This window comes from Halichoeres trimaculatus, unplaced genomic scaffold (genome assembly GCF_033239565.1).
Source record: "Halichoeres trimaculatus isolate MK-OKI-2021-1 unplaced genomic scaffold, fHalTri1.1 fHalTri1_scaffold_19, whole genome shotgun sequence".
Lineage (NCBI taxonomy): Eukaryota > Metazoa > Chordata > Actinopteri > Labriformes > Labridae > Halichoeres > Halichoeres trimaculatus.
Window position 1 is genome coordinate 8,102,756 of NW_027437197.1, and position 13,285 is coordinate 8,116,040.

General features: G+C 36.8%; 1 long non-coding RNA gene across 1 annotated transcript in view; it reads right to left on the bottom strand.

The window, feature by feature from the left end:
• LOC141808457 (uncharacterized) overlaps positions 1 to 13,285 on the bottom strand; it is a 113,960-nt gene that overhangs the window by 69,793 nt on the left and 30,882 nt on the right. The window lies entirely within an intron of this gene.

A 13,285-nucleotide genomic window follows, 5' to 3' on the forward strand; every position in this document is an offset into this window, starting at 1 on the left:
AAATAAATAAATAAAGATAAAAATTAAAATTAAAAATTAAATTAAGACATTTTTTCTGGACTGACCAGTTGAATGTGGCTCATATCAAGTGTAACAAGACAATTTTTACTTGAAATAAGACAAAAAAGTAACACTTTATTTTGATAGTCCATCTGTTGAGACTAGACAACTATCAGAAGATATTACACATAATTTTTCAACAGACCGGTAACATGCATTCAACTTTTCATTAGTAGACAATAAGGTGCATTTTAAGGTTTTACAACTTTAAAATATAGTCTCCCAACTCTCTTATTTTTTTTTTAAACAGGCTATTATTTGACTTACGACTATCTGTGGATTGTCATCTTCTTGTAAGCTGATACTCTGCTACTCTAAATCGATCTGTCAGTTGAAAGTCAACGATGTCAACAAATCTCCAATGTTTTTGATTGTCAACATGTGTACAGACAATGATCAACAAACTATCACTTGGCATTCTCGACAAAGTATTTGTAGACCTGGGTTAGGACTATCCAATTAAAGTGAAAAACAGTTAACAGTTCAAACTCTACAAACTATCAACAGAGTCAAACACAGACAAGTTTTGCAGGACTGCATATCAGAGAAGGAAAGCTCATTTCTTTGAATTATAAAACATACTCAGTAGGCACACAAATTACGGCAACATTTCAGTAGTTATACTTATTTTTTTCCCCAAAACAACTGCACTGCAAAAAACTGAATCTTATCAAGTGTTTTTGTCTTATTTTCAGAACAAAATGACTTTTTAGACTTAATATGAGCCACATTCACCTGACCTGTCCAGAAAAATGTTTTATTTCAAGTTAATCAAAGACAAAAATGAGGTGTGAATTGCTTTTAATAAGTAAAAAATACCTGCCAATGGAACAAGAAAAAAGTTACTTGTTTTAAAACATAATTCTAGTTTCAAGCAAGTTTTTTAGCAATGTTTTCTTGTTCCATTGGTAGATTTTGTTGACTTGTTACAAGCAATTCAGACCTCATTTTTGTCTTAAGTAACTTAAAATTAGATTTTTTTTCTGGACTGGTCAGATGAATGGGGCACGAATCAAGCCTAAAAAATCATTTTTTATTCAAAATAAGACAAAAACACTTGATAAGATTTTAGTTTTTTTGCAGTGTGTACAATTGTTTTCTGAAAAAGATCCCATGAAGGAATACAGAGGCAGCTTGACTTTGTCCTATTTATGGTAAGCGTTTCAGCTGACAGATTGATGAGTCCTGTTTAATATAAACTGATAAACTGTTGATATGAAACTAAATATCTACCAATAATGCATAATAAAGTGTTACCGACAATAATCACTTGCTAAGATTTCATTTTTTATATTGTACCAAATTTCATCTAAAGGAATCGGCTGCTTAAATCTTTGCAGCGCTTTTCCAGTTAAAAAAATCTGTCAATCCAGCTATAAATGTTGAGGCATGATTAAGAGTTTGACCTGTGGGTGTGATGCAGAGAGGTCAGGGGATTACTAAACTGTAAAGCATTTGTCCTCTGGGGATAATGAGTGGCTTTACCAAATTTTATGGAAATTCCCCAAACAGTCATAGAGGAATTTACTCAGAGCCAGGAATCAACCACATGATGGTGCTTAAAGTCATTTCACTGGATCAGTTAGTTTTGATACAACTAGCAACTATGAGTCCAGAGTCAGTGAAATATATCTTCAGGGAGGTTGAAGCATGTATGAAACTTCAAGATGGAAGACCATTAGTTTAAAGATAAGTCTCATTTAAATTTTTTTTAAAAAGGAATAAAAGTGGTGGTTGCATGACAAAACAAACTGGTATTCCAGACTTAGCGTGTTAGAAAAACAGAAATTAAAAAATAAAACCCTGGCCCAATGTGGGTTACATTAAGAGCTGGAGAAAAAAAGCTCTTAGGCGGATTAATTGCTCCATCATTAAGCCATTAAACGTTCATCTCGGTCAAGTTATGTGTGGGGGGTCCTGGAAATTAATTCATGGTCAATAAAGACGACTTAAAGCCTGATTATTGGTCTTTGCCCCTATTAGATACAGGATCTGGCTGGGGTGATCCCAAGCGTAAGGATATGTGAATCTGGCCACTTAAGGGGCTCTGCGGTTTTGGGTTGATTAGTTTCGCGGATGTCCTTCCTGATGCTGTTGGGATATCCTGCTGCTTTCTGGTAAGCTACACATCTCTGGTCATAAACTGCACAGAAAAAAAAAACCTTTCCCAGTAAGCAGTTAATCACAGCTCTGTTTAATTCAATGATTTAGATTTGCAAAGACTTAACACAAGATGCACTAGCCTCTAAAATATTCAATATAATCTCTCAGTCTAAAATGTTCTGTTGAAGAGTGCTTTCATTCAGATTTTTGGACAATAGCCTGATTGAATAACAGCCATCGAAGGAGTAAGGAGTCAAAGAAAAATGGGGGCTTGATTAACCAAAAGAGGCGTGATAATCAAGGACACATGGGATATGAGTCCTGCCGAGCGCACAGCTCTCAGTGTAACAAGACAGGGAAATACAATCTCTCAAACTGTAATTCAGAATAATGGGCTGGCTTCCTCCATGAATGGTCCTTTTTTGATGGCTTAATTGTTTACAGACATGTGGGTGATCTAAATGGAATCTGGTTAGATTTTTCTCCGGGGGATTAATGAGGAGCATGCTGGGAGGAAATTCAAGAGGAGGTTAACAATCGGAATGGAGGAGCAGCTTGTCATCGCAAGATTGTTGAAGTCAGGAGAAATAACTGTATCTATCTTATGTTCTTTAAAAACAATATTATATGCTAACATTGGTAACAACTTCGTATGGATAGTGTTTCAGATATTCTGCTGAATAAATGTTTGTTTTGCTACTTTTGACAGATTTGGTTGAATCTCATGTGACAGACTCTGCAGAATCTCGAAGCATGGAGACAGATTTTGGTATCAGAAGTGTTCTGGTTCCTGGTTCCTGAGTCACAGCAGCCTTTGATTATATGCTGGACAACATTTAAAGTAAAGAATAAAAAAAAAAAAGTGAAGTAAGTTTGTTTAACGCAGATTAGGATATGCAAAGCTATTTCTTTGTATGGAAGTACGTCCACATTGGGGGAAAAAATGAAGTGTTTTTCTTATTTTCAGTAGATTTAATTTATTTGAAGACAAAAAAAAAAATCAGAATCACTTGTAACACGTTAAAAAAAATCTGCCAATGAAATAAGAAAAAAGTTACTTGTATTAAGACATTTTAGTTTTAAGCAAATTTTCAAGCAAATTTTTCTTGTTTAATTGTTACAAGCAATTCAGACCTCGTTTTTGTCCTTACATAACTTGAAACAAGACATTTTTCTGGACTGGTCAGGTGAATGTGGCTCATATCAAGTATAACACAACTATTTTTTACTTAAAATGAGGCAAAACAGTTGATAAGATTTCAGGTTTTTGAAGTGCACAAACCGAAACATGAGTTTTGGTGAAAGATTCAGATCACCAGAAGCCTTGAATTATCAAGGTAAAAAAAAATTGCCATACAAACTTTCATCATACTTAGGTAATAATTAGACAGTTTTGAAATTAGAAAGTTTTTTCTTATTTCTTTGAAATAAGCACATAACTTCTTTAGAATAATGTCAAAATTTATTGTCGCAAGTCACAATTGGTAAGTTACTGTTTTTTCCAGTTTCTTTGAAATTTACTCCAAATTACAAAGTAAGAAGGTGACGATTAACAAATAACTTATTTGAAATTTAATCACAACCCACCACAAAATGTTTTTAAAAGTACCCTGACGTTTCTGCTATTTCCAGAGAAGCAGGTGATAAATAGCTGCTTAGTTTTTGAATACATAAGTTAGGTTCATTGTTTCCTCTGATAATTACCTTTGAAATGTTTAGTGAATAATTCAATTCCCCAATAAGCAGTTGATAGTTAGCTTTTTGTTATTTCATTTCACCAAGTTCTTTAGTAGGGAGTTTGTTGATATGCATAATTAAGATCACATGCAAAATGATAAACCTTTATGATTAGGCCTATAATGTTTTGCATGATACAACTGAAGGCTTCAGATGTGATATTCACCAAGAGTGGGGTTGTAAATTGGCCTTACCTGATTGTGATAGACACTGAGAGTACAGGAGCACTGCAAAGCAGAATCTGGCCATAAGTTTTGAGCTAATTTTCACCAAATTATTACCTAAGTGTGATGAAATTTGCAGACCTCTAAAGTAAAGTGTTACCATCGATTGCAGCACAACATTCTCCCACAGTCATAGAAGAAAAGCAACACAGGAAATCTCAGCTGTAAGTTGGCTTAAACGGGCTTTGACTGCGAAAGAAAATTACACAACTGTCATGCATTAGTGACAAAGTGAAGTTTTTTTGATTGACAATATCAGAATCAATGAGGATTCATCTCCTTCACATACTTCACATACTGTCTGTCTGACTATGACACCCTAATTGCTTTTTTTCCTGTCTTAGCTCTGACAGCTAGAGGATTTGATTCTGTTACAAGAGTCTCAACTCGTAGTTGTAATGTTCTGAATGCGTGTTGTGAATCTCCGCAGGAATCTGATTTTTTATCTCCAGCCGTGAACTGTTACAGTGTGAGTAACTTTGCAGCTGTACTCAGCTTCAGCCCCTTGAATTCCCTCCTGTTCTTGGAGCTCATTCAGGTCATAGAAAAGCTTCGCAGAGTGACATCATGGTACTCATTCAGCTCCAGGCCGGCATCTGAGCAGCACCTGTAATGAGGCTACCTCTGTTTAAGCCGTAAAGAAAACACCTGGACGGCCTCTAACCTGAATAACCTCACACTCAAAATGTTGTCATATGATTGCATCAGGTTAACGTGCACACTGCATGTCAGGGTGAATCAACACTGATACACGGTGTTGACATCACATGTATAGTGATTTATGATCCTTTATATTCCCTTCTGTGCAATTCAGACATGGGTGGTTTCCATAGAGAAGCCCATCATAAACACTCGCAGCGCTGCAGTGATTTCCCCTTTATCTTAATTATTATTTTGCATTATCAGAGGGACAATCACATGGACACGGGTGAGTCATGTGTTTGTCCATGAGGACATCACCTGGGATCTCACTGTTCTGTAACAGGACGTGTCCGCACACGTCAGCTATCCCCTGAGTTTAGGTAACGCCCATACAGCTCGATCTGCAAGTGTTTCTGCTGCTTTGAGCTTTCTGCAAGTAAGCACACAAATGTACAGCTAGTGACAGAAATGGAAAGGACACGCAGCTCATTTGGAGGCACGTGATGAAAACAATGCTGAAAGCTGAGCCTGGAGACCCATCGTTGTGATCAGGAAAATATTCCAAAACAGTAAAAGCTGCTGCTTGACTACAGACAACCACACAGCCAAATAGAGGGTGCTTCCACCTAGCAACCTCCAAAGATAAGCATTTTGCTATGCATATGGAATTTTGTGTATGTGTAAAGTACATTCTGTCAGACACGGAAAGTAAATATGGAATACCTAGATGTTTTTTTTACACAACATTAAAGGTGCTTTTCTATTTTAGGGCTTTAATGACCTTTTCTTTCAGGAGATGAGCTCTGGTTTATGCAATGCATTACCTGAAAGCAGGTTCAATCAAATCAATCCCTCATCCCTCTGATGAGGGGAATTTAAACAGAGCTTGATTTATTTATGGTGACATTCCAAAACACAGTTTAGCCTATTTGTTCTTTATTTCAGTTTCTGAGTTTGTAAACAACAAAAATATCTTCCATACTTAAGTCGCTTTTCCTTTTCTAAATCACAATTCAAAGTCCAGATCACACTGTTGACTAAATGCCTGTTGAATAACAATAAAATAATAATGATTTTGTTTCATTAGTGCTTTTTAAAAAACAGAAGTTTACAAAGTACTTTGACAACAGCCAGGAAATTAAAAACAAACACAAGCTTCAACCCATATGAACACAGGCAATACAAGAACCATGCAATATAAAACCAGAAAAGTACTCAGAGAGCACAGACCTCTGCCAAGCATATTGTGATTGTCACACAACACTTTAGTCCTACTTCACTGTTATACTCCCTTTCAATTTGGTGTCAGTTGCAGGTTTGTATGATAATTTGTTACTTGACAGTGTTAAAAATTATAACGACCCAGGACATATTTCAGATTCTGGGCCTTGGTATCCAGAATATTGGCAGGATCTGGATCGTACTTTAACATCTGTCAGAAATGATCATGACCTTGTCTTGTGTTGTTTTGCAGAGCAATCCGACCATTTATGGTGGAATTATATACACGTGGTGAAAACGGCGCCATCTCACAATGATAAAGAATCCTTTAAAAAAAGTCCTGGATCCAGATGGTGATCCAGATGACCTCCAATATTTAATTTGTTCTTCCTTATTACATTTTGAACATTTCCTGAAAATTTCATGAAGATTTGTTTGTACGTTTTTGAGTTATGCTGTTCAGAGACAAACAAACAGACAGACAAACTCTCCCAAAAACATAACCTCCTTGGTGGAGGTAATAAGCAGAAAACGGGACAGTAGGTATAAAAAGACAATGTTAAGAGTGTTAACAGAATAATAAAATTATAATAAAAGTGATTATGAAATAATGAATGAGAGATGAAGGTGTAAAAAAATAAAATAAAGCTAAAGAGACACTTAAATGTTTAACATCTCAAGCTACTGTATGTCAGAGCGCTGGTTACCTGAGAAGCCCTGCTGTGACACTGGATATAGAGAGGAATGTGAACAATGAAGATTCCTGTCAGCTACGCAGTGTCCAGGACCATTTCTGTGTCAAAGGTTCTTTCACCATCACTTTATCAGCTGCCATCAGCTCAGTGTCAGGCACAGTCTGCTCAGTTAAGAAAATAATGCTAGAGATGTTTTGTACAATCCCCACTAATGCACAAAATTCATATAAATCTTCAGACCATCAGCATCTATCAGACCTGTATCATGATTTTTGAGAAACACTTTCTAAAATACAAAAATGTGGATCTCTTTCACTTTTTACATAAAAAAGTAATATTTAGAGCAAAATAAGTCTTGCTTATGTTTTATACCCTACAGGACTGTCTCTAATCCTGGGGATGATGCAGCTCACACTCAAAGTAGTCAAATCATTAAAAGTTAAGAAACAGGTGTATTTAAACACTGAGCAAATAAATGTTACAAACCATCATATAAAGTATATCAAAACACACCAGAAACTAGATCAGCTGTGAACAACATGTGGTGCAACCTGTAAACACAATCTCCAGAGCTGTTTCAACAAGTTGCTTCACCAAACATGCAGGTCTCCGTCTGAATCAAGGCCAACCAGGGTTCAAATTCAACAGGTGGAGCACTGAGCTTATAAGACAGCCATGCTTCATGTTTCATAACACTTACGGACCTCAAACCGCCATAATGACACACCTGAAATGACCGCAGGGGATGGATTGTCATTTCCTGCCATTGCACATATTCATAACCTGAGGTCAGCTCTAAATACATGCCATTTACTCTACTATCACCGCCCAGACATGTCAAAACAGACACGAGGCTATTTTAAAATATGAGTTTGCATACTTCTCATAGAATACATTGAGAAACCTTCGATGTCCACTCCTTTATGCAATTTTCCCTCAAACTGACATTCACACACACCTACTCTGCAGAAAGGAAGCAATGTTAAAACTTATATCAATGCAGTTTTTACCTTTGCAAACATCCCCTCTACGTCAAGAAGCTGCTTAGTTTTAATCTGTGTTTCAGTGAAGTCATTCTGCACAAACAACAGACCAGAGGATGCACGAGTACGGCACTTTTCAAACCCAACCTGAAACCACTTTGTTTTTTACAGGCAAACTCATAAACCACAGACAGCTTATAACTCAGAAACATAAATGCCTTACATTTATGACTATACAATTAATTTCCTGAGGACAAACTTTCCCCTGCTTTGAAGTGGGGAACAGTATGATTTAAGAACACAGTTAATACCATCACTTATTGCTTGGTGACTTTACATAGAAGGTGTTAGTGTAAACAGCGGTCTTTTTTAATGATGGAATAAAACAGCTTTAGCCTTCATGTTTTCTTTTTTTCAGCTGAAGAGGCTGATCCTCAACCCCTGTGTTTCAAAGCTCCCCGCACCCTGCACAATCCTCCACCCCCACCCTCCTCCGCAGGGCTGCACACAATGGGCCCTCATTCAACCCATCTTCTTTTAAACACCAATAAAATCTTTTACATTTCCTCAGCAGGCAGTTAAAATTGGGCTGACTACTGTGCATTCCCTCTGTGCTCTGCTCAATCTCAGGTGAGCTTTTCATCTTGTTGTTCTGCCTTTGTTCTTTGCTGTCATATCGTTACCTTTACTTAACTCCAGCTAAGGAGACAGAAGAGGTGAAGGAGTTTGTTTGTTTTTGCAGGTCACTTTTTGATATAGGAGGAATTTTTTTCTCCATCATCTGCCTTTTTGCTTTACATTCCCAAATGTCCTAAATCGACAACTCTGACATTTTCCTAATTTACATCTGCTGCCTTTGAATTGATATGGCTGTTCAAACAAATTGGATTGCAAACTCACATGCACAACATTACAAGAGTCAATTCTCTTTGTCAACTTCGCTATGCTTATGATACAATAAGTAAGGCCCTTTTATAGGAGAAAGCTTACCACTGAAAAGAAAATACAAGAAAAGAAAAAAAAAGAAACTTTTTTTTTTTTCCATTTAGGATTCTCATTTTACTTAGATGCAGCCAGACCACCGAAAAACAGGATCCAAATTTGGTTCCACAGTAGGTTTGGCTCTAACGAGACCTGGTAGCAGGTTTTATCAGCCCAGGAACTGAATAGAAAAAGTTTATTAAATGATTCATTAAGGCATTTTTTTAGCGCTGAAAAGCCTTTTTATGGGCTTCAACAAATACATTATTAATCCCTAACAATTGTTCCAACCCTTGACCTTACGTCACACGGCACCGCAGGTAGCTAGCTAATAAGCTCAAATTACCAAGTTTCAATCATAGGTGTTGCTGTCATTTTGATTACATTAAAGCTGAAGATGTAAACAATAAATTAAGCATGGATGAATCAGTAAATAAGAACTAAAACACTCTTTTTGTTGTTATTTTTTAATTAGGCGGATCAAAAAATGGTCTCATATTACATTTAGCTGTCAAGGACGCGTTCAAACTTTAAAGGATACTTCCGTGTAAAAGTACACTACGAAAAACTGAGATCTTATCAAGTGATTTTGTCTAATTTCCAGTAGAAAATGTCTTTTTAAACTTAATATGAGACACATTAAATGACTAGTCTAGAAAAACGTCTTGTTTCAAGTTGTCTAAAGACTAAAATGAGGTCTCAGTTGCTTGTAATAAGTTAGAAAAAAATCTGCCAATGGAACACAAGAAAAGTTACCTGTATTAAGATGTTATTCTATTTTCAAACAAATTTCATAGCAAATTTTTCTTGTTCCAGAGGCAGATTTTTTGAACTTGTTAAAAGCAATTCAGACCTAATTTTGCATTGAAACAACTTGAAACAAGACATTTTTCCAAAGTGATAAGTTGAATGTGGCTCATACTGAGTATAAGGCATTTTTTACTTAAAATCAGTCAAAAACACATGATAAAATTTCAGTTTTTGCAGAGTATTATCAAAAAATACTCCATATAGAAAAAGTCATCACCATGCCAAGACAATACAAGACACAGGCCTACCATCAGCCTTGCTCATACTAAAAGTGGTTCAATGTCTAAGAGCATCAAGATTAAAATGTGGACTAGTTTCCTCCATCTTTGAGCACAGTTTGTTGCAGCCCTGTTCCACATGTGGGTGTTAACCACTGCACACCGTGGGGCATTTCCAACATGAATGCAGCCTACCATTAGCCTAGCAGTGAAGATAATACAACTTCCTTTTCCCACATGTTAGAACCTGACAGCCAATTGGAGCCGTAAAAGTCCAGAAGGTTCCCATAGCCGGCAGTTCACACCAGGCAGACTGTTGTTAATGTTAATGAGGTGTGATGGCAGGCTGCTTGGTTGTCAAGGTCAAGGCTAGCCCTGCTAACAACGATGGGAAGGAGTGCGGTGCAGAGACAAGTGGCTGAGAATTACAGAGCTGTCATTACTAAACAAGAGGGGAGGCGGTTTTTGTCCTGGGTTTTGCCAGAATGAAGTCTCTTCTTTATTGTCACTTAAACACTTATTGTTTTCATTACAGACCAGAGAAGCTAAAACATGATATACAAGAGATTGAAATATGACAGTAAATGGAACTCAGATATATTTATCATGTCAGATTTTTATACATCTGTTTTTTAAACGTTGCCTCAGGGATTAATCCTTCTCAGCCAATGAAGGCTGTCAAATGTCTCAAAAAGCTTCAATCAACTTCATCGGCTTCATTTTGCACTTGCCGACAGAAACAAAGAGGAGGAAATCTATGCAGCTTTCTGTCTTTCCTGGGTAGTAATTACTGTCAGTGGAAAATAGAAATGTTGCATTTGTGTCATTCTTTGTGAGGCATGTTTTATGGTACACTATATAATCCATGTTGTTTTGATGTATGTACATTGAGTGCTCATGTGTCACATGTTTAAATTACAGTGCCCAGAAATATATTGCTCTGCTGTGTTGGTTTCTGTACTGTGGTGTACCCATCATTAAAAACAGCCATGTTTTATTGGTTTTCGTGCTTTTATTCTGCGCTTTGCTTTCGTCTTTCTGAGTGCATGACTATGTAGCAGAGCAATGCTCCATTATGACATCTTTATGTTTCCACTTTATTGCTTTGTATGTTCACATAAAACCTCAATAACACTGGTTTTACAGTTTTTCAAAGACACATCAAATTCGCTACAGGCTTTTTCTGTTTTATTTACAGCAAAGTTTATGGTTACTTTACAACCCTTATTTATTTTTATTTTTTTATTTATGTTCTTTCTTTATTTTGTTGTATTTTATTTTATTTATATATTTTGTTTTATTTTATTTTATTTTATTGGAAGCTTGCTGTCATTTTTTTTTTTTTTTTTAATTTACTGCTAGCGTGTTTTTGGGATGGACCTCTGCCCCTTGTCTCTGAAATAGGGACCACAGCCACAAACATTTAACATTCAGTTAGGATAACTGCTCATATCCTGTGATCAAAAATGTAACGCAGAGCAGATTTGGTCTCATTGCACATGCAGAATAAATGTTTCAACAGAAAAATGCAGAAGAGTAAAAGAAAAAAAAAAAAGAAAAAAAAGAACCAAATCTGGGAAAAAAACTCAGCCTCTGTTTACAGAAATTCTTGTACACAGCCTTGTCATATGGGGATACTTGTAGCAATACCTTAATAAATCCACATTTCAATCCATATGTTTAAATATATATTAATAAACTCAATGTTCCAGAGTGTATTAAATGTATACAGGAAGCCAAATTAGTGTTTCTGCATAAGATAAGTCCAGTAAATCACAGAGCTCATGCAGTCTTATCTTCAGCCACAAGATCTTGACAACGCCAGGTCACATATTTAACCTTTGACTCCATGAGGGGTCTGAGAGAAGAAGGAACAGTGAGAGCTCTGCAAAGGAGGAGGGAGACACTCCAAGAGAGAAGGAGTGTGTGAGTGTTTATGTCAGACTCTGTCCAATGTAAACAGCTTGGACGCTGTCTGTCACCAGGGTGTAGAAACACGGTTGTCCTGCTCTCACTGTCCCATTTACAGCTGTTATGAAACAGCCTTTAGGGGCCGGGGTTATGGAAGCATACCATATACTGAAGCTGCACCTAACAGTTTTATAGTGCTCCGAGGGGAGTGAGGTAGTTTGCTACTTTTAACTCTGTTTATATGAAGGAACAAACTGTGCATGTCTGTGCTAAGGTTTGCCAGAGGTCAGAAGATCTGCTGATAGACAGGACATGTTCTCATCTCTTAGGTTTGATGCATCTAAGCAAGGCCCTTTGAGGTATCCATGTTACCTTAACTGCTGCTGAGCAGTTTGGATACTCAAAATTTAAGCCAGATTTTTTTTATTTCAGTAAAAAAAATGTCTTTTTCGACTTAATTTGAGCCACATTCACCTGACCAGACCAGAAAAGTGTCTTATTTCAAGCTATTCGAAGACAAAAATGAGGTCTGAATTGCGTTTTTGTGATGTTTTCAGTTTGTAGACTACATATGAGTCACATTCAACTGGTCAGTCGTGAAAAAAAATCCTCTCCCAAGTTTTTTAAAGACAAAATGAGGTCTGAATTACTTGAAACAAGTTTAAAAAAATATTGCTAATGGGAGTAAGAGAAATATGCTTGTCAAGACCAGAATAATGTCTTTTTCTTACCCCACTGGCAATTTTTTTTACTTATTACAAGCAATTCAGACCACGTTTTTTCTTTTAAAAACTTGTAATAAGACATTTTTTTTCTGGACAGACCAATTGAATGTGGCACATATTTAGTATAAAATCTGGAAATAAGACCAAAACACTTGGTAAGGTTTAATTTTTTGCAGTGTAGAGAAATGATGATGGCAGTGGCAACAGTACAAACTTTTTTTAACATTCTTGTACATTTATATATCTTAAGATATTACATGGAGTTATTCGCTCTACCTCTGGAAACAGTGGATTTCAAATCCTCCATCCTTGATGCCAACATCCGAGAAATAAGCTTGATGAATGTGCGTAGCAGCAGAGCATACAGGAGCTGGCTTTAGTCAGGCCCTTGGTGATTACTCCCACTCAGGAGTTGTGGACAGTCTGGATTAAGGCTGGTTTTAGGACACCTCTGGGTCTGTGTAGACCACAAAGTCTATTTAAGTCATCTGGAATGTGCTTCAGGAGGAGAAAAATAAAACACACCAAACTGGATTAAAGTGAAACAGACCGAGAAACACTTGCTCCATGTTATTTTCCAACAGTGTCTCAACACCACGTTAAAGCACTATGTAAAACATACTCTTTTCTGTATCAAGTTTAAAAGCCAGGCTCACACATATTCTTCCTGATTTTCCATTTTAAATGATATCAGATGTTGAAGATGTGCAACATTTGATGCCCTATGCCATCTGTGAAAGCAAGCCCACCAACCAATTTAATATTTAATTCCTAAAACACCCAGAAAAGTCGACCAATCCTATCATTTAAGATCCAGTGGCTCATCACAAAGTCTGTGGAGACCTTTGGTGTGATGCCATGCAGACCCTTCAGCCAAGCTTAATGTCAACACTGACTTTCCCACCGCACATTCCAGCTTTAAGTCTGGGCAACAGTCAAAGGAACCGAGCAATTACAGTGCGGCTGCCTGCGTCA